Here is a 21,267-nt window from a genome sequence, read left to right as displayed (position 1 = left end):
TAATTACTAGGTATTTCTTTGATCAAATATCAACTTCTTGGTTTTTTTGGTAAACAAATTTTAAATTCTTCACTAAAAAAATATGAATTTGCACCTTTGTGGCACCTCTGTTACGCGCAAGACAAAAACCATCATAAAATCCCAAAGTTTCGCTAGATACGCACTACACCGGCCATCCGAATTTCTAGGTAATCCGCCACAACCAGCTGACATTTGTGTTTAACAACTTGTTTAAGTATGAGAATGTTTAATACTAGTTGAATTCCTAGTAGGAGCATTGAAATTTTGGATTATGGGAATTGGTGTTAATGTTGTCAATAGATGAATTGTGAGGAACATCATGAACAAAATGCTTAACAGAAAGAAACATGTTGAAAGGAGTAACATCTAATTTGTGACAACATTGTTAGAGAGATACAAAATAGTATCATATATATTGTAATGGTTCAATGACATAGTGGTGTTTTTTACTCATCTGCATGGGTCCGGCCGGGGACGGAGCCACGATTTTAGCTTAAGGGGGCCGAGTTTAAAAATAAAAGTTAGTAAAGAAAAAACTAAATTTTGAAAGCACAATATATATAAGAAGTTATAAGATAAGTTTAAAGCTAATATTGTGAATCACATTTTATAGACCATTTTTTTAAGTAGAACTTTTTGGCCTTTATTTTTATATGTTTGTAATTTTGGTCTTAATCTATGCACTTTGTCTTTAAAATTCCAACTTTACCTTACCAGATGGAAAAAAAATTGTAACTTTTTACATCAAAAAAGGCGAGTTTTAATCTCAAAAAAGATTTTTTTTTTATTGAATTCATTATTGGGGAAATAAATCACCTTTTCTTGTACAAAAATACTATTTTTAGTTGGAAAAACATATGTTTTCGGATCAAATATACACCAAGTATGAAAGTAGAGCCAAATGTTTGACTAAAAAAAGTGACCATTTTTATGAGTTTAATAGAATAGGAGGACCAAAAGTAAAATTATGCCATAGTAGTATAAAAAAATATTCAAAAATATTTAGCGGGTACTGTGGCCTCTGTTGGTCCCCCTTCTAGCTCCGTCCCTAAGTCTGACTACATAGAGTTGGTTGGACCGGCCCTGAATATGCCAAAATTTTCTTTATTGTTTTATATTCATTTTCATTTGGTTCTAAAATGGTTACCCACCATTTATCTCTCACAAGATAACCATGATCCGAATTTTTTTCGTTGTAGTGTTCGTAATTAGTTGCCATAATGCTATATATTTTGCAACTCATGATAATGGCCATATTATATAGGACCAACGTTGAAGCCTAATTCTATCTTATGAACCAAATGCTTCAAGTCTTAACACACAAACCCCTTAAATTTTTAATTGCACTTGTATGGTTCATTGATAGCATTTTTTGTTAAAACTAAAATATTATGGTTCTGCATAATCTTATATTGACAGGTAAGCATAATAATATGTCAATAATTATTATACATCGCATGGCAACGCAACAACAATATAGTTGCCTCTTGGTTTCTAAATTCCCTTTCGCGGGAAATGCAATCCACTTTTCTTCATTGCTCCATTGTTTTGTTGCGATTCGGGGTCAGATTCTTTCCTTGGACCCTTTCCCTCCCATGACCAAAATTTTCTCTTGTGCTTCAAGATGAAACACAATGGCAATTTGGTGCCTCCTCTACTCTTGTTATAGTTGAATTGCAGGATTCTCATGCACCTTTGCTGTTAAATATAGATCTCTTTGCTCACATTGTGGACTTCTTTGTCATCCTAAAATCAAATGCTACAAACTTCATGGTTTTCCACCAAATTACAAGAAGACACCTGCAGGATGTCTGCATCTGATAATGTCAATCAGGTTTCTATGGATCCCATAACACCTTTTCAGCTCAATGCTCACCAACACACTCAGTTGGTGAATCACTTACATCTTGTAGCACCTACTTCAGCTGTTGATTCTTTTGCTGGTAAGTTTTTTGTTGTTATTCTTAAAATGTTCAACATGTCTTCGACATCTGGATTATTAATTCTGGTGCCAATGCTCATATAGCATAGCATGTACACTTGATTCTTCTACTTCCTATAATCTTGTTTCAAATAGGAATGTTACCCTTCCAACAAATAAAAGTATCATTCCTGTTGTTGCTATTGGAACTGCAAAGCTAGCTCATGACATTTTTATGCACAATGTTATGCATATCCCTGATTTTCACATCAACCTTTTATCAGTTAGTGCATATCAGCAGAAAATTCTTACTCCATTACCTTTTTAAAAATCATTATTTTCACTAGAAAGAAATTTAAGTCGAAGTAGAATGACCAACTATGAGCTACAATTGTTTGTATTGTTCAAGACCTTTGAAGCATGAACACTAACAACAGATATGACACAAACACTTACATGTCGACATAGATAATAATTTGAGAAAATGATATACTAGTAATTCAATATAATCGTATGTGTCAATGTGAGATATTGTGTGTCCAGTACCAAGACACACCTGATCCAATGGGTGTATATGTTTCATAGTTCACGACTGCTCGAGTTACATTATTTTCATGAAATAATAAGTTCAAAACTTGTCTTAGATTCTGGAAATGCACGATTCCACTATCAACCATTAAGTGTAAAATTTGAGCAATAAACTGGTTTGTATTGATTATGTCCAGAAGCAAATTAAAAACAGAAACTAGTAGATTGCACAAATACAGCAAAATAAGAACTTGAAAAAATCATAAACAATTAAAACAAAAGTAATTAAACAAAGATAAGAGAAAACATGAACTTCAAAAATTATAATTTCTGAAACAAAGACTGTTAACCCATTCAATTCAAATTAAAACCTGATTACATTCTAAAGTAGATCGAAACTTTCTTACAAGAACATGATTAGTCAAGATTCAAACCCTAACAGAAATCTAATCAAGAACAGAACCGTAACAGAAATCTAATCAAGAACCAAACCCTAACAAATCAAATCTAAGCCCTCTCGCCTCTAATCCTACGAGCAAGTTGAATATCCTTAGGCATAATAGTAACTCTCTTAGCATGAATAGAACAAAGATTAGTATCTTCAAACAAACCAACAAGATAAGCTTCAGCAGCTTCTTGAAGAGCAGAAACAACACTACTTTGGAATCGTAGATCAGTTTTGAGCTATTTCTCTGACCAATCTTTGGAATGGAAGTTTCCTAATGAGAAGCTCTGTGCTCTTTTGATACTTTCTGATCTCTCTTAAAGCAACTGTTCCTGGACTAAATCTGTGAGGTTTCTTCACTCCTCCGGTCCCCGCAGCAGATTTCCGTGCAGCTTTTGTTGCTAGTTGTTTCCTTGGTGCTTTTCCTCCGGTGGATTTGCGAGTGGTTTGTTTTGTACGTGCCATTTTGATCGGAGAGAAAAGAGAGGGAAAATGAGTGTTTGGTTGTGATTTGAGAGAGAGGGAGGAAGGAAAAATGAGATGCGATGAGAGGGAAAGAAGTGTTTGGGGAATACATCAGGCTTATGCTCCATTGGGATTGAAACCCTATCAATAATGTGTCTGAGATTAGGGAACATAACTTCCAGATCAAAAAGGAATATGCCAATGGTGATCATGAATAAAGTCTGCAACAGTAGCAGAAAGAAACTGATGAAGATTGACAGGTATGTGTAATGTTTGAGCCAAAGATTGTTTATCACACCATCTGTCATTCCAGAAATTTATAGTAAAAAGCTAGAACTCCGACTTGAAGCTACTCCATAAGGATGAAAAAATGTGGTGATTGATGCATTGTTTATCTCTACAGACCCAGCTTCTCAGTAATATAGCCCAATGTTCCTGTGAATGTAACATGTCCTAACAAAGCTTTAAATTTGAGGCTTCATTGAGAGCAAATAAAGACCTGTGGCCACAACCACCATGATTAAAAGGCTTGCACACGTTCTTCCAACTAACAACTACCAGCTTCCTTTGAGTGATATCCCCTGACCAAATAAAGTTCTTTATCAATTTCTCCAATCTCGTAGTAAAGATAATGGCCATGAGTAGACAGTTCTTTATCCTCTTGCATCCATTCGCACAAATTAGGCTCTTCACTTGCATAATCAGTTAACATCTTAATCTCTACCATTCCTAAAAAGAAAATAATAAAATTCATTACAAACTCATAAATTACAAATACAACATGACAATATGCTTAATCTGAATAGCAAGAATGCATGGTAGAGAGCAAAAGAACAGTCTTTCTATCACAATAACCAATTCTAGTGTATTTTTCTACATGCAAAATTGCACTTATAAAACTATTATTAGTAGCTCAGCTCAAGGTGTATGTTTCAAATTCTTTTTACCTCACTCACACTAACAAGCTTTACAAGGAAGTCACTTCAAAAAACTTTAATGTAATGCTGAAGTATGAAGCCAAAAATACAAGGCATAAATGCTATTATAAATAATCCAAATTAAGTTCTGGAGGAAACATGTTCAGTCTGAAAACAGGGATTAAATTCAAGCCAAAATTGAACAAGTAAAAGAAAAACATATTAGTTACTCCCTTTGTTACAAGACCCCTATTCACAGCTCTAGGTTGCAAAGAACTAAGGAGCTCCAGGTAAGAAATGGAATGGAGATGTGGGCTTACCTTTCACTCCACTAGCCTTAATATCATACAACTCATAGCCTAATATGCTTAGCATGTCAACAATGTGAATGCATACAAGGTGATTAAAACATGAAATACCAATCACTTCGCTTCCATTTTCTGAAATTGGTGAATTTATTTTGAATTAGCAATCAAATTTAGTCCATTATAACCATACAATAGAATAAACAAACCACTCAAATAGTTATCAAATATGAAAACAAACAAAGGAAAAGCCTAAACTAAATCTCTTCACGCCCATGACTTGTAGAAATTGGCACTGCATCATTAACCCTTTTTTTTATTGAAATAACTACAATAATATGAATTGAATTATGAGTGTTGCAAAAAAATTGTAGTGATTCTACTACTAAAATGAAAGAATGAAATCACTAGCCATAAAAGTTGTTAGAAATTGATGTTCTTCTTAAGCCCATATCCATTGTGATCCAAGCCCATCCATTGTAGGATCCCTCCATAACATTTTGTATGTGATACACTTGGCTTGTTGCAAGTATCACACTTGTATTATTGCATGTAGTTTCTCTTACCACTTGTATAGATGCATGTATTTCCTTTACCACTTGTCATGTTGCATGTATTTCTCTTAACACTTGTCTTCATGCATGTAAGCTATGTAGTTGCTCCTTCTACTATAAATAGGAGTTCACAATGTACCTTGTATCATCCAACAATTAGCAACATAACATCTTCCTCCAAAACTTTATTGTCTTTCTAGTTTTCTAGTTTCTCTAACCTTCTTCACCACCACTTTACAATAGCCTTTGTTTTTTCTTACATGGTATCAAGAGCTTCATTGATCTTAACGGGTCTGTGAGGAAACAAAACCAGCAAGAAAACATTCACAAAAAAAAACCTTTATACACCATAAATGGCTTCCAACAATAGTTCTTTACCTCCACCTCCTATGTTTGTAGGAGAAAACTATCATTTGTGGGCTGCAAAAATGAAAACTTATTTGAGAGCTCAAAGTTTATGGGATGTTGTGGAAAATGGTAGTAACCCACCAGCTCTTCCAAACAACCCAACAGTAGCTCAAATAAGAAATCACAATGAGGAAGTGGCAAAAGAAGGAAGAGCACTTGCCATAATACATGCAGCTCTACATGATGATATATTTATCAAGATCTTGAATCTTGAGACCGCAAAAGAAGCTTGGGACAAGCTGAAGGAAGAGTTCCAAGGGAGTGAAAGAACAAAGAAGATGCAAGTGTTGAACTTGAGAAGAGAGTTTGAAGCACTAAAAATGAAAGAAACCGAAACTGTTAGAGAATTTTCTGACAGAATTTCAAAGGTGGTTTCACAAATCAGATTGCTGGGAGAGGATCTCAGTGATCAAAGAGTTGTGGAAAAAATTTTAGTGTGTCTTCCCGAGAGGTTTGAAGCAAAAATATCTTCTCTCGAAGAAACTAAGGACTTTTCTCAAATCACACTTGCAGAACTTGTTAATGCTTTGCAAGCTACTGAGCAGAGAAGATCTTTAAGGTTGGAAGAAAGTGTTGAAGGTGCTTTTGTGGCAAACACCAAAGGCAAAAACCAAAGCTACAATAGTTTTGGGAAAAAACTTTTTGGTGAGAAGAAAGGGAAAGGAAAAAAGGAGGATGTCAACAACAAAGGAGAGAGCTGGAAAAAGAAGTTTCCAACTTGTCAACATTGCAAAAAAGATACTCATTTAGAGAAGCATTGTTGGTATAGACCAGATGTTAAATGCAGAGCCTGCAATCAACTTGGTCATGTGGAGAAGGTTTGCAAAAACAAAGCAAACCAGCAGAGACAACAAGCCCAAGTTGTCGAACACCACCAACAAGAGGAGCAATTATTCATGGCTTCTTGCTATTCATCCGGAAGTAGCAAAGAAACATGGCTAATAGATAGCGGGTGCACCAATCACATGACTCATAATGTTGGCATTTTTAAGGAACTTGATAAGTCCTTCTTCTCTAAAGTTACTATCGGCAATGGAGAACATGTTGATGTCAAAGGAAAAGGTGTTGTAGCTGTTGAAACTCCCTCAGGTATCAAATATATCTCCGATGTTTTATTTGTACCTGAAATAAATCAAAGTCTTTTAAGTGTGGGGCAAATGATGGAGAAGAACTGTTGGATATTTGAATTGGCTTAATTTTGCTAAAACAAATATACTAACAAGATGTTGGAAAACATGTTACAACATCATATTTATTCAAGGAAATCTCGCGCATTTATGAGAGCATCTGCTATTTATGGAAATCCACTTAAAGAGCACGCTCAATGAAGATTTGATCTGATCAGGAGCTTTAAGGATAAGACAAACTTAATGGAATAGCTGGATGACTTATCCTGTCATATAAAGTCCTTTAAACACTTTTGGAAAGTCTTGATATATCCTTAATGAAGATTGAAAAAGTATTAGATCATCCTTTATGATTCTCAAGGAGCGTCTGAGCTTTTGTGAAGAAAGAGGAGCGTGCCTAATCATTATATATACGAAGACCAAGCTCAAGAATAGATATCTCATTGAAAAATATTAGTTACACATATTGAGTCTTTATTGAGTCTTTGTTGAGTATTTTATTGTTTGATTGTAATTCTTGCTTGTGGATTCTATAACACGAGTTAAGAAGTAAGTTTGTTATTTTAAGGTTACTCCTAAGCTTTGAAGTACGGAGTTTACCGTGTGTGATTCACTTGAAGCTTTTAAGCATAAGTGAAGTGTTGTCTTGGCAAGTTGTCGCCACATCATTCTTAACATTGTATAATCAACACAGGTTGTGTTGTGTGAGTGGAAGTGAGATGGGATCTCATGTCTAGGAGTTCCTAGGCAGAAGTTGCATGAGTAGTGTCGAGGTTATAAGACGTAAACCAGGGGTTTGCTGGAGGTCTTAGTGTAAGGCGTAAATCCTAGGGTTTGCTGGAGGTCTTAGTAACTAGAGCTATTAGTGGATTTCCTTCCTGGATTGGTATCCCCCAGAGTAGGCAGTTGGCTGAACTGGGTTAACAATTACTTGTGTCATTTATTTACTTTCTGTCAGTTTTTATATGTTATATAAGATGTGCCAACAAAAGAAACAACATTAATCATAAAGTAGTTGTTGGGACATCTTAGGCAACATCATTCTAGTGATACCAGAATTTCAATTGGCATCAGAGCAGGCACCCTGTTCTGTTATTTTGGGTGAGCTCCAGGGAGAGTACTTTCTGGTACAATGGATAAAGAAGGAGGGTCAGTGTCTAAACCCCCCTTACTGACAGGTCCTGAAAACTATGATTATTGGAAATCTAAAATGGAGGCTTTCATAAAATCAATTGACAGCAGGACATGGAAGGCTGTGTTACGTGGATGGGAACCACCAATGGTTCTTGACAAAGATGGCAATAAAACTGATGTCAAGAAGCCAAATGATGAATGGACTAAAGATGAGGATGATCTGGCACTTGGCAACTCCAAAGCCTTGTATGCTATTTTTAATGGTGTGGATGCAAACATGTTCAGGCTTGTTAAGAGATGTATTACTGCTAAGCATGCCTGGGAAGTTCTGAGAAAAGCTCATGAAGGAACATCAAAAGTTAAGCTATCTAAACTTCAGATGCTCAAAACCAATTTTGAGAATCTCAGAATGAAGGAGGAAGAAACCATTCATGACTTTCAGATGAATGTGCTTGATTTTGCAAATTCGTTTGATGCACTTGGAAAACCTATCTCAGATGAGGAGCTAGTTGGAAAAATACTCAGATCTTTGCCTAAAAGATTTGATATGAAGGTGACAGCTATTGAGGAGGCTCATGATCTTTCAAGTCTAAATTTAGATGAACTCATAGGATCACTTCAGACCTATGAAATTGGCCTAAACAGGAGAAATGAAAAGAAAGATAAGAATCTAGCCTTTGCTTCAAAAGGTGCTGCTGATGACTTACAAATTGAATCTGAAGGTGAAGAAAGCTTAGCTGAATCTATGGCTATGCTTGGAAGACAGTTCAACAAGTTGATGAAGAAAGTGGATCAAAGGCACAAGCCAAATGGTCGATTCAACAACAACAAACAATCCAGCTTTCAGAAAAAGACAAATGAAGATGAAAGAGGAATGAAATGCCATGAATGTGAAGGTTTTGGACATATCAGACCTGAATGTCCAACCTTTCTAAAAAGGCAAAAGAAAAGTCTTGTGGTTTCATGGTCTGATACAGATTCAGAGGAGGAAGAATCTGCCAAGTTTATTAATGCTTTAACAGGAGTTTGTGTATCTGACTCAGAATCATGTGATGAGGAGGTAACTTATGAGGAACTAGCTGCTACTTATAAAGATCTTCATACTAGAAGTATAGAAGTTTGCAAAGCATTAGAGAAACAAAAGAAGATCAATGGTAAACTACAAGCTGAGAAAAATGACTTACTCATAAACATTGATAATCTCAATGCTAAGGTTGAAGATCAGAGTAGTCAAATTCAACAGCTGGAAATGGAGAAGTCTAACCTCCTGTGTAAAGTTGCTGAACAGAATGAAGAAGTAACCAAATTAAATGCTGATTTAGATCAAGTCACTAAAGTGGCTAAAATGATGACCAAAGGTACTGATGCCTTTGAGGAAATGTTACAGAGACAAAACTATGGGAAACCTAAGCCCATTGGTTTTGAACATGAAAGAGTAAAGCAGCAGATGAAGTTCAACAATGCTACTATACATACTCCAATCAACAGCACGTTTGTGTCAGGAGGATTGTCGCAACATCTGATGGGACATTCTATGCCCAGGTTCTATAACTGGACATGTCATCATTGTGGCAGGAAAGGACACATTAGGCCTTTCTGCTATAGACTGCACGGATATCCAAGGAGAGTTCATCAAGAATTCTATACTCCTGTCTTTCCTAATGTTACGACAAGACAAGAATGGAGAGAAAAGAAGAAGATCACAGGGCTAATAGCTCATACATCCTTGAGAGCTTCTTCAAGAGAAACCTGGTACTTTGATAGTGGCTGTTCTAGACACATGACAGGTGTTGAACATTATCTTGAAGACTTGAAGTCATATGCTACCAGTTTTGTGACCTTTGGAGATGGAGCCAAAGGAGAGATCAAGGGAGTTGGTAAACTTGCAAACCATGGCTTACCAAAGCTTGATAATGTGCTGCTTGTAAAAGGGCTTAAAGCTAATCTAATCAGCATAAGCCAACTTTGTGATCAAGGCATGAAAGTTAACTTCACAAAAGCAGAATGTCTAGTTACAAACGAGCAAGGAGAGCTGTTGATGAAAGGAGTAAGGTCTAGAGACAACTGTTATCTCTGGATTCCTAAAGAAGAAGATGTATCCACATGTCTTATTAGCAAAGAAGATGAGGTAAAATTGTGGCATCAAAAACTTGGCCACCTACACCTCAAAGGCATGAAAAAGGCAATAGCTAAAGAGGCAATCAGAGGACTTCCAAAGCTCAAAATAGAGGAAGGGAGTATATGTGGAGAATGTCAAATAGGAAAGCAGACAAAGATGTCGCATCCAAAGTTGCAACATCTTACCACAACAAGGGTACTAGAATTATTGCACATAGACCTGATGGGGCCAATGCAAGTGGAGAGCCTTGGAGGAAAAAGGTACGCGTTTGTTATGGTAGATGACTTTTCAAGGTTCACATGGATTGAATTTCTAAAAGACAAATCTGAAAGTTTTGATGCATTCAAAGAACTTTGTCTTCAACTCCAAAGAGAAAAGAACTCTGCTATTGTTAGGATACGAAGTGATCATGGTAAAGAGTTTGAGAATGCAAGCTTTCTTGAATTCTGCATCTCTGAAGGAATCAAGCATGAATTTTCAGCTCCAATCACACCTCAACAAAATGGTGTTGTTGAGAGGAAGAACAGGACAATACAAGAGTCAGCCAGAGTGATGTTGCATGCAAAACATCTTCCATATCAATTCTGGGCTGAGGCTATGCATACTGCTTGTTATATTCACAATCGTGTCACACTCAGAACTGGAACTTCTACTACACTATATGAACTGTGGAAAGGCAGAAAACCAACTGTCAAACACTTTCATGTGTTTGGAAGTAAGTGCTATATCCTATCTGATAGAGAGCACAGAAGAAAAATGGATCCTAAAAGTGAAGAAGGATTGTTTCTTGGATACTCAACAAACAGCAGGGCCTACAGAGTTTACAACCAGAGAACTAAGGTAATAGTAGAATCTATCAATGTTGTGATAGATGATTTGACATCTGCTAAAACATCTGATACTGAAGATGATGTTGCAACAACTTTGCCAACCTCTGAAGAAGCTGTAGCAGAAAAGGAATCAGATTCAGATGATGAATCAACCATTCCTACACCTCGCCCTGTGAGCAAAGTTCCTTCAATAAGAATACAGAAGAACCATCCCAAGGATCTCATCATAGGAAATCCTAACCAGGGAATTGCTACAAGAAGGACAAATGAAGTGGTTACTAATTCATGTTTTGTCTCAAAGGTTGAGCCTAAAAATGTAAAAGAGGCACTCACTGATGAGTTCTGGATAGAAGCCATGCAAGATGAATTAACTCAGTTTAGGAGAAGTGATGTGTGGGATCTTGTTCCTAGACCCAATGGTGTTAATGTCATAGGCACAAAATGGGTGTTCAAGAACAAGTCAGATGAAAATGGTGTTGTAACAAGAAACAAGGCAAGGTTAGTGGCTCAAGGGTACACTCAGGTTGAAGGACTTGACTTTGATGAAACATTTGCGCCAGTTGCAAGACTGGAATCTATTAGGCTACTTCTTGGTATAGCATGCATCTTCAAATTTAAGCTGTACCAAATGGATGTCAAGAGTGCCTTCCTAAATGGATACTTACATGAAGAAGTTTATGTGGAGCAGCCAAAAGGTTTTGTAGATCCTGCTAATCCTGATCATGTGTACAAGCTAAAGAAGGCTCTTTATGGACTGAAACAGGCTCCAAGGGCCTGGTATGAAAGGCTGACAAATTTTCTTGTTAGTCAAGGATACAGAAAAGGAGGCCATGACAAAACCCTGTTTGTTAAAGAACAAGAAGAGAAGCTAATGATTGCCCAGATTTATGTTGATGACATAGTATTTGGTGGAATGTCTGAAAAGATGGTGCAACATTTTGTACAACAAATGCAATCAGAGTTTGAAATGAGTTTGGTAGGTGAGCTGACATATTTCCTTGGTCTGCAAGTAAAACAAATGGAAGACACCATATTTGTCTCTCAAAGCAAGTATGCGAAGAACATGATCAAAAAGTTTGGAATGGACACTGCAGCACACAAGAGAACACCAGCTGCTACTCATCTGAAGCTAACCAAAGATGAGAATGGCATTGATGTTGACCAAAGCCTATACAGGAGCATGATTGGCAGTCTCTTGTATCTTACAGCTAGTAGACCAGACATCACCTTTGCTGTTGGTGTTTGTGCAAGATATCAAGCCAAGCCAAAGATGAGCCATCTTGTGCAAGTCAAGAGGATTCTGAAGTATATAAAAGGCACCAGTAATTATGGGATTCTGTATTCCCAGACCAAGAACTCAACTTTGATAGGGTATTGTGATGCAGATTGGGCTGGAAGTGCTGATGATAGAAAGAGCACTTCAGGAGGATGTTTCTTTTTGGGTGATAATTTAATCTCATGGTTCAACAAGAAGCAGAATTGTGTGTCTCTGTCTACTGCAGAGGCTGAATACATAGCTGCAGGAAGCAGTTGTTCCCAGCTGATGTGGATGAAACAGATGCTGAAAGAATATAATGTCGACCAAGATGTCATGACATTATATTGTGACAACTTGAGTGCAATCAATATATCAAAGAATCCAGTTCAACACTCAAGAACCAAACACATAGACATCAGGCATCATTTCATCAGAGACCTTGTTGAAGAAAATTGTGTGGAACTCAAGCACATTGGTACAAGTGAACAGCTGGCTGACATTTTTACAAAGGCGCTTGATGCTAATCAATTTGAATTTTTAAGGGGCAAATTAGGAATTTGCCTGCATGAAGAAGCATAGCAGTTACTGCAGTTGTGGCGTGCAAAAGGAAACCGTTTTCTCTCCCATCAATCAATGCACGCTAATTTAGGGAAATCATTACAAACTTCCCTTAAATACATCATCACACGCATTCAATTGTTCTTCTTCCAAATTCTAACCTTTGTCTGCAAACCCTATTCTCTCACTTTGTTCATCAAACTCCATCTATCCATCTTCTCAACCTTTAAAAAATTATCAAAACATGTCTGAATCTTCACAAACCACTAAAACCGGACGGTCTACTCGATCAAAGACAAAAATCGATCCCTCAAAGATTATCAAGGACGCGGTCCCCGTTACAGTTGTTCATACATCCAAACCTAAAGCTCAATCCAATGACGCTGAGAAGCAAGGAAAAGGAAAAACTGTTGTGAAGAAGGGAACTTCTGAGGTAGGCGATGATATCTCTCTTTCTACTGCTAAAATTGCTAAATCTAGTAAAGGAAGTTCTAAAAGAAAGAGAAGAGACTACAAGTCTAAGTTTGCTCTGTCTATGTCTGATTTGGTTTTTGATTCGAATGTTAACACATCTGAGAAAGCAACTGAAGTAAACCTCAAAACTGTGTCTGATGTTGTTGAAACAATCGTGTCAACCGGTGATAACCCTAGTCTAGAAAAATTGGGGTCTGAAGCTGAAAAGAGAGATCTTAATTCTATGCCTGTTGAAACTGAGAAGGAAGACACTCCTACAGAGGTTGAAACGGAAACTGCTAATGAATCACCAACAATTGCTGAGATGATGGCTGAAAAATCAACCCCTGTTGTTACTGAAGAGGTTGTCATGCAGGATGTTGAAACATCCTTGAATGAAAATGAAGAAGTTGAAACTGCTGAGGAAGAACTTTTGAAGGAAGCTGATGCTGCAAAAGATGTTGAGACAACTGCCACAACATCTGAGTCCACAGATGAACAAACTGGAACTGCTGATGAGGGTACTTCTGATAATGAAGGGGACACTCAATCTGAAGAAAGTAACCAGTCCATCCCTACAGATGAGCAAGAGGTTGAAGCTGACAAGCCTGCAGAACCTGAGAAAGAAAAAGAGAAAGATGTTGTTGATGTTGATGATTATGTCACCACCAAGACTGCTGAAAAATCAACTGGTGGTATAACAAAGAGATTGAGATTGGCTGTTGAAAGGGAACTGACCAAAGATGCTCTCAAATGTCAAGACATCTTTGACTACATCAAGGAAGCTGGTCTGATGAAGACAGTCTGTGATTTCAGTCCATGTTATGAGCTGCTTGTGAAAGAATTTCTGGTGAACATCCCTGAAGAATGTGATAACCCACTGAGCAAGGACTACCATAAAGTTTTTGTCAGAGGTAAATGTATCAATTTTTCCCCTGTTGTGATTAATAATTACTTAGGAAGATCTATAGAACCTAAGGCTGAATTAGAAGTTGCTAATGATGTTGTGAGTGCTGAGATAACTGGTGGTAAGGTTAAGGTCTGGCCTACAAAGAAGCTGATACCCACGAGTAAATTGAATGTCAAATATGCCATCCTCAATAGGATAGGGTCAACAAATTGGGTGCCAACCAAGCATGCAACCAATGTTGCTACAAACCTGGGTAGATTTATATATGCTGTAGGAACCAAGTTTGACTATGACTATGGGACCTTTATTTTTGATCAAACCATTAAGCATATTAGATCAACAGCTGTAAAGATGCCAATAGCATTTCCATCTTTGCTATGTGGAATTATCTTGGCTCAATATCCAGACATCAAGGTTGTGACTGACACACCAAAGAAGAGAGAATCTGGTTTTACTTTTCATCATAAACTCTTTGGTAATCACAATGTTACTGGTCATGTTGGGACATCTGCTGCTGGAGCTGGTGTTATGACCAAAAGGGAAATTATAGCTAGTTTGAAGGTTCAATGTCAGGACATTGATAAACAGCAGGCTGAGCTTGAGGAAAGGAAGAAAGTGTTCTTGAAGATGATTGAAGGATTGGAAGCTGATGAGGTACCTGTGAAAGCTAGTGCAAATGTGGCTGCTACAGGTGATCAAAACAATGCAGATGAGGATGAAGGTTATGCTACTGCTACAGATGAGGATGAAGCCTCTGACAGTAGTGATGATGAATGATTTTGTAATCTGTTTAATGTTTTACTGCACTTTGTTATTTGGTTTGTGGGTTGTTTTGTGCCCTGAATTTTAGCACCTTCTGAGTGCATGGTCTGTATTTTTAATTCTGCACTTTGGATACTTAACTTTCCTGTTTTGGCACATTTTGTGGCTAAAAAGGGGGAGTAGTACTTTGCTTTGTTTGTTTCTGCTACATGTTGTTGTGTCTTTTGTTATGACATGTTTTTAAGTAGCAGTAAGCAAGAATTCAGGGGGAGTAAAAATTTTACCCTGAGATGATGCACAAGCTGATGAAGTCAGGGGGAGTTTGCTACTGAATGGATGCTGCCCTGATTGGACGAACATGTGCTAGAAGATGTGCTCCCATATGTCACAACATCTTTGATGACATATGACATATGATATATGTTTTGCTCTGATACCACGTTTTATTTTGCTCGAGGCTAATTGATGATAACTCCGCTGCTGCTGCCTCTGATGCATATATTTTTCACCTATGTGAAATTTTGTTTAAATGATGCTCTAACATTCCTTCTTTTGTGTGACCATGGTGATTTGAAGGATTGCGCTCTTTATATCTCTCAAAGGTAATGGCCTGAAATTGTTTTAGCTAAAAATTGCCAAAGGGGGAGATTGTTGGATATTTGAATTGGCTTAATTTTGCTAAAACAAATATACTAACAAGATGTTGGAAAACATGTTACAACATCATATTTATTCAAGGAAATCTCGCGCATTTATGAGAGCATCTGCTATTTATGGAAATCCACTTAAAGAGCACGCTCAATGAAGATTTGATCTGATCAGGAGCTTTAAGGATAAGACAAACTTAATGGAATAGCTGGATGACTTATCCTGTCATATAAAGTCCTTTAAACACTTTTGGAAAGTCTTGATATATCCTTAATGAAGATTGAAAAAGTATCAGATCATCCTTTATGATTCTCAAGGAGCGTCTGAGCTTTTGTGAAGAAAGAGGAGCGTGCCTAATCATTATATATACGAAGACCAAGCTCAAGAATAGATATCTCATTGAAAAATATTAGTTACACATATTGAGTCTTTATTGAGTCTTTGTTGAGTATTTTATTGTTTGATTGTAATTCTTGCTTGTGGATTCTATAACACGAGTTAAGAAGTAAGTTTGTTATTTTAAGGTTACTCCTAAGCTTTGAAGTACGGAGTTTACCGTGTGTGATTCACTTGAAGCTTTTAAGCATAAGTGAAGTGTTGTCTTGGCAAGTTGTCGCCACATCATTCTTAACATTGTATAATCAACACAGGTTGTGTTGTGTGAGTGGAAGTGAGATGGGATCTCATGTCTAGGAGTTCCTAGGCAGAAGTTGCATGAGTGGTGTCGAGGTTATAAGACGTAAACCAGGGGTTTGCTGGAGGTCTTAGTGTAAGGCGTAAATCCTAGGGTTTGCTGGAGGTCTTAGTAACTAGAGCTATTAGTGGATTTCCTTCCTGGATTGGTATCCCCCAGAGTAGGCAGTTGGCTGAACTGGGTTAACAATTACTTGTGTCATTTATTTACTTTCTGTCAGTTTTTATATGTTATATAAGATGTGCCAACAAAAGAAACAACATTAATCATAAAGTAGTTGTTGGGACATCTTAGGCAACATCATTCTAGTGATACCAGAATTTCAAGAACTATTCATTGCATTTCAAAGACAAGAGATGCACTATTCTAGATCCTGCTGGATCTATGTTAATGACTGTTGAAATGAGGGGTAAAAGTTTTCCAATAGAGTGGAAACAAACAACCATGCATGCTTTTCCAAGTAGTGTTAATGATTCCTCCTTGTGGCATAAAAGGTTGGGTCATTTTAGTTACTCAACCTTGAAACAAATGAGTTCTCATGATTTGGTTGAAAATTTACCAATCATCGAAGATGTTGTTGACATGTGTGATGTATGTCAATATGGAAAACAAAGTAGATTGCCATTTCCCGCTGCGTCAACCTGGAGAGCTTCTGAAAAGTTACAGCTGATACACACTGATGTGTGTGGTCCGATGCCAACGACATCTTTAAATGGCAGCAAGTATTTTCTGCTATTTATAGATGATTTTACAAGGATGAGCTGGGTATTTTTTCTTAAGCAGAAGTCAGATGTGTTTCCTGCATTTCAGAGTTTCAAACTTATGGTTGAAAAAGAGACTGATTGTCAGATTAAAAAGATCAGATCTGATAATGGTACTGAGTATACAGCAGGAGAATTTAAAACCTTTTGTGAGCAAGCTGGAATTCAACATCAATTTACTGTTCCTTACACTCCTCAACAAAATGGAGTGAGCGAAAGGAAGAACAGGACCATCATGGAGATGGCCCGGTGTTTGCTCTTTGAGAAAGGTATTCCTAAAACTTTTTGGGCTGAGGCTGTAAACACCTCAGTTTACTTGCTGAATTTGTTGCCTACCAAAGCCTTGAAGGGAAAAACACCCTTTGAAGCATGGTATGAAAGAAAGCCATCGGTTGAACATTTAAGAATATTTGGATGTGTGTGTTATGTTCACGTTCCAAGTGTGAAAAGAGATAAATTGGAAACCAAGTCTGTGGTTGGTATCTTTTTGGGGTACAGCAGTAACTCCAAAGGGTATCGAATTTATAATTTGGAAACCAATAAAATTCTGGTTAGCAGAGATGTGAAGTTTGATGAGTACTCTAAATGGAATTGGGAGAAAAGTCAAGCAGAAGGTTCAAGTAAGGTATTGCCTGCTGAAGATAGTTTGGAAGATGAAAATTCAAACTATGATAGTGATGATGATTTTCCAATCCGAGGTACTAGAACCTTGGATGATATTTATGCAAGGTGCAATATAGCTACATTAGAGCCTACACGGTATGCTGAAGCTGCTAATGTTGAAGGATGGAAAGTTGCCATGCAGGAGGAGATGAAGATGATAGAGAAAAATCAAACATGGCAGCTTGTAGACAAACCAAAAAATCAAAAGATTATTGGTGTTAAGTGGGTTTATAGAACCAAACTCAATCCTGATGGTTCTATAAATAAACTTAAGGCCAGATTGGTGGTAAAAGGTTATTTTCAACAACATGGTGTTGATTTTTCAGACACTTTTGCACCTGTTGCAAGACATGATACAATTAGGCTGCTGGTTGCCTTAGCAGCAAAATTGGGCTGGAAAATTTATCATTTTGATGTTAAATCAGCTTTTTTAAATGGGTTGCTTGATGAAGACATTTATGTTGACCAACCTGAAGGTTTTAAGGTTGCAGGAAGTGAAAATAAAGTTTACAAGCTTCACAAAGCCCTCTATGGCTTAAAACAAGCACCAAGAGCATGGTATAGCAGAATTGATGGCTATCTTCTGCAAAGTGGTTTTAAAAGAAGTGAAAATGAAGCTACTTTGTATGTTAAGTGGTCGAAGAATGAAGTGAAGCTAATAGTGTCCCTGTATGTTGATGATTTGTTGGTTATAGGGAATGAATCAAATTCTCTAAGTCAATTCAAGCAAGCTATGGAGAATGAATTTGAGATGACAGATTTGGGTGAAATGAAATATTTTCTTGGAATGGAGATTTTTCAGTCAAGTGTTGGAATCTTCATTTCACAAAAGAAATATGCTTTGGAGGTATTAAAGAAGTTTCATATGGATAAGTGCAAGCCTGTTTCCACACCTCTGGTTGTGAATGAAAAATTATCAAAGGATGATGGTGATAATAGTGCAGATGCTTCTATTTATAGAAGTATAATTGGAAGTTTGTTGTATCTTTCAGCAACCAGACCTGATATAATGTTTGCTGCTAGCTTACTTTCCAGATTCATGCATTCTCCAAGTCAAGTTCATCTTGGTGCAGCTAAGAGAGTTTTGAGGTATATAAAAGGTACAACTGATTATGGTTTGCATTTCTTAAAAAATGAAAGTGGAGACCTCCAAGGATATACAGATAGTGACTGGGCTGGAAGTGTAGATGATGCGAAAAGTACCTCTGGTTATGTTTTCTCATTTGGCAGTGCTGTGTTCTCATGGAATTCAAAGAAGCAAGAAGTGGTCGCCCAATCATCAGCTGAAGCTGAGTATATTTCTGCTGCTGCAGCAACAAATCAAACTATTTGGCTAAGGAAGATTTTATCAGATGTGGGACAATTTCAAAGCAAAGCTACTGTCATATGGGTGGATAACAAATCTGCTATTGCTATAGCAAAGAATCCAGTCCAACATGGAAGAACCAAACACATCAAGGTTAAATATCATGCTATTAGAGAAGCTGAAAAGTCAAAGGAAATCAGTTTGGAGCATTGCAATTCAGAAAATCAAATTGCAGATATAATGACTAAAGCTCTTTCCAAGGGAAAGTTTGAAGAGTTGAGGTCAATGCTTGGAGTATTCAAGAAAAACATCAAGGAGGAGTGTTAGAAATTGATGTTCTTCTTAAGCCCATATCCATTGTGATCCAAGCCCATCCATTGTAGGATCCCTCCATAACATTTTGTATGTGATACACTTGGCTTGTTGCAAGTATCACACTTGTATTATTGCATGTAGTTTCTCTTACCACTTGTATAGATGCATGTATTTCCTTTACCACTTGTCATGTTGCATGTATTTCTCTTAACACTTGTCTTCATGCATGTAAGCTATGTAGTTGCTCCTTCTACTATAAATAGGAGTTCACAATGTACCTTGTATCATCCAACAATTAGCAACATAACATCTTCCTCCAAAACTTTATTGTCTTTCTAGTTTTCTAGTTTCTCTAACCTTCTTCACCACCACTTTACAATAGCCTTTGTTTTTTCTTACAAAAGTCACAGATCTAATCTCCAGTTCAATGACATGCTTTATATGCAATACCTCAATGTGAAGACACGAAAGTGTCTTTGAAGACTCATTGTTTTGATGTTGCATGCAATTGCCCATTTGTTGTTTTTGTTTCTGCTCAACCTCCAACCCTCAGAGAGTTCCTCAATCCTGTTTTATCACGCTCTTCAGCAACCTTAGTTTGAGTAGCTGAGAATAAGCATTTATCTGCGTCATGAACCCCATATCTAAGAATCTAACATCCTCATCCAAAATCAACATTTGTAGGCACAATTACAATTAAACCCTACTTCTACTAATACACAAATGCAGTAGAAAATAAGGAATCTTAAAGCATGAAGCTACAACATGAATTAATTAATTTGTACAATATGATCGCATAATAAATCCAGAAAATTCTTTTACAGCATGTATCTGCATGTATGTTGTGTAAATAGTGAAAGATATACCTCAACTTTTGAAATCCAAAACATCCGTCCAATTCATCATGTCGTGTAATCGACCAGGCCTGCTGATCAAGATGTTTGCTCCTTGTTCCTCAATTTTCTTCATGTCAGTTTTTACTTCCACTCCATCAATGAAAGGTTGGGCAACATTATAAATTTGGCGTACCTAAAAGCAAAGAAAGGCTTCATATTCACCCACGCGCGTAAATTGAACGTATTACAGTGATTAACCTAAGCTCAGTAAATAAATAAGTTTGAATCGACACAACAATAACAATTAAAGAAGACGAAGAAACACAACAAGTGAAATGAGAAGATGGAGGAACCTGGAGAGGTATGGCAAGAACTGAATGTCAAAATCAAGGGGTTTTTCCTGAACGGTGCCAGTGGCGTCCTTGAAGCTTGCTTAATAACCATACCAACCTGTCTTTGGCAGAACAAAACTTTGCAAATTTTGTGTCTAACAAATGACTTATAGTGATGGTGGAATAGAATTCATCAAGAAGTGTTAAAGATTAAAACTAAAATGACCAGCAAAAATGAATAGTTAGCAATCAATTACTTAGATGGAATCGGATAAGAAAACTTAATGGAAAGCTAACTTACCTTATAATCCATGATAGAAATTTAGCAAGTGTACTAAATCACCGTCAAGTAGTATAATAAATCGTTCTTTTCGCAGGGATTGTTGTAATTCAAATGGAAATTGAAGGCATACTTAAGAAAATTGACATAATAGTAACAAAGGGGGGAGTTTTGCTTGGTTCAAAGTTTTGATCATAAACTTAAGGAATGACTTAAAATTCAAATTGATAAAGAAAAGCGATTGATCCTTTTGGTTCATCTAATTACTATTTTTCTTGGTAATTTCATGTATGATAACAAATTACTCGATTTAGTTTCATGATTAGATTAAACATAATTGATTATGCCCAATGTCTTGGTAACATAATCTTCTCCCTTGATCATTAATCCCTAATTTCTTAGGATGATCGATGATCAATTGAGGAATAAAAACTTTAATCCTTAAAATCTCAATTAACAATCCAAAATATCTTAAGTGAAAGTCAATTGATCAATTATTCCTAGATCGATGATTCATTCATATTTTCATAGTAAAACAAATAATTGAAATCATCATACAATTGGCCAAATCATATAAAGCATTAAGCATAAGGAATAATCAATAGAAACTAACTTCGTAATTCATTCATCATATCAAATGACAATCACATTGTTCAAGATCAAAAGTAATTAGAATCCCCTAAAGATCAATCATAAAGATTTAGCCAAACATGTTCA

The 21,267-nt window shown here is 36.7% G+C and overlaps 1 pseudogene; it reads right to left on the bottom strand.

Annotated features, from left to right (window-relative positions):
• Nucleotides 1–2,828: 2,828 nt before the first annotated feature.
• Nucleotides 2,829–21,062, bottom strand: LOC123883731 (annotated as a pseudogene).
• Nucleotides 21,063–21,267: the final 205 nt, after the last annotated feature.

The sequence above is a fragment of the Trifolium pratense genome, linkage group LG5 (genome assembly GCF_020283565.1).
Source record: "Trifolium pratense cultivar HEN17-A07 linkage group LG5, ARS_RC_1.1, whole genome shotgun sequence".
NCBI lineage: Eukaryota > Viridiplantae > Streptophyta > Magnoliopsida > Fabales > Fabaceae > Trifolium > Trifolium pratense.
This window is presented reverse-complemented; position numbering and strand designations above follow the sequence as displayed.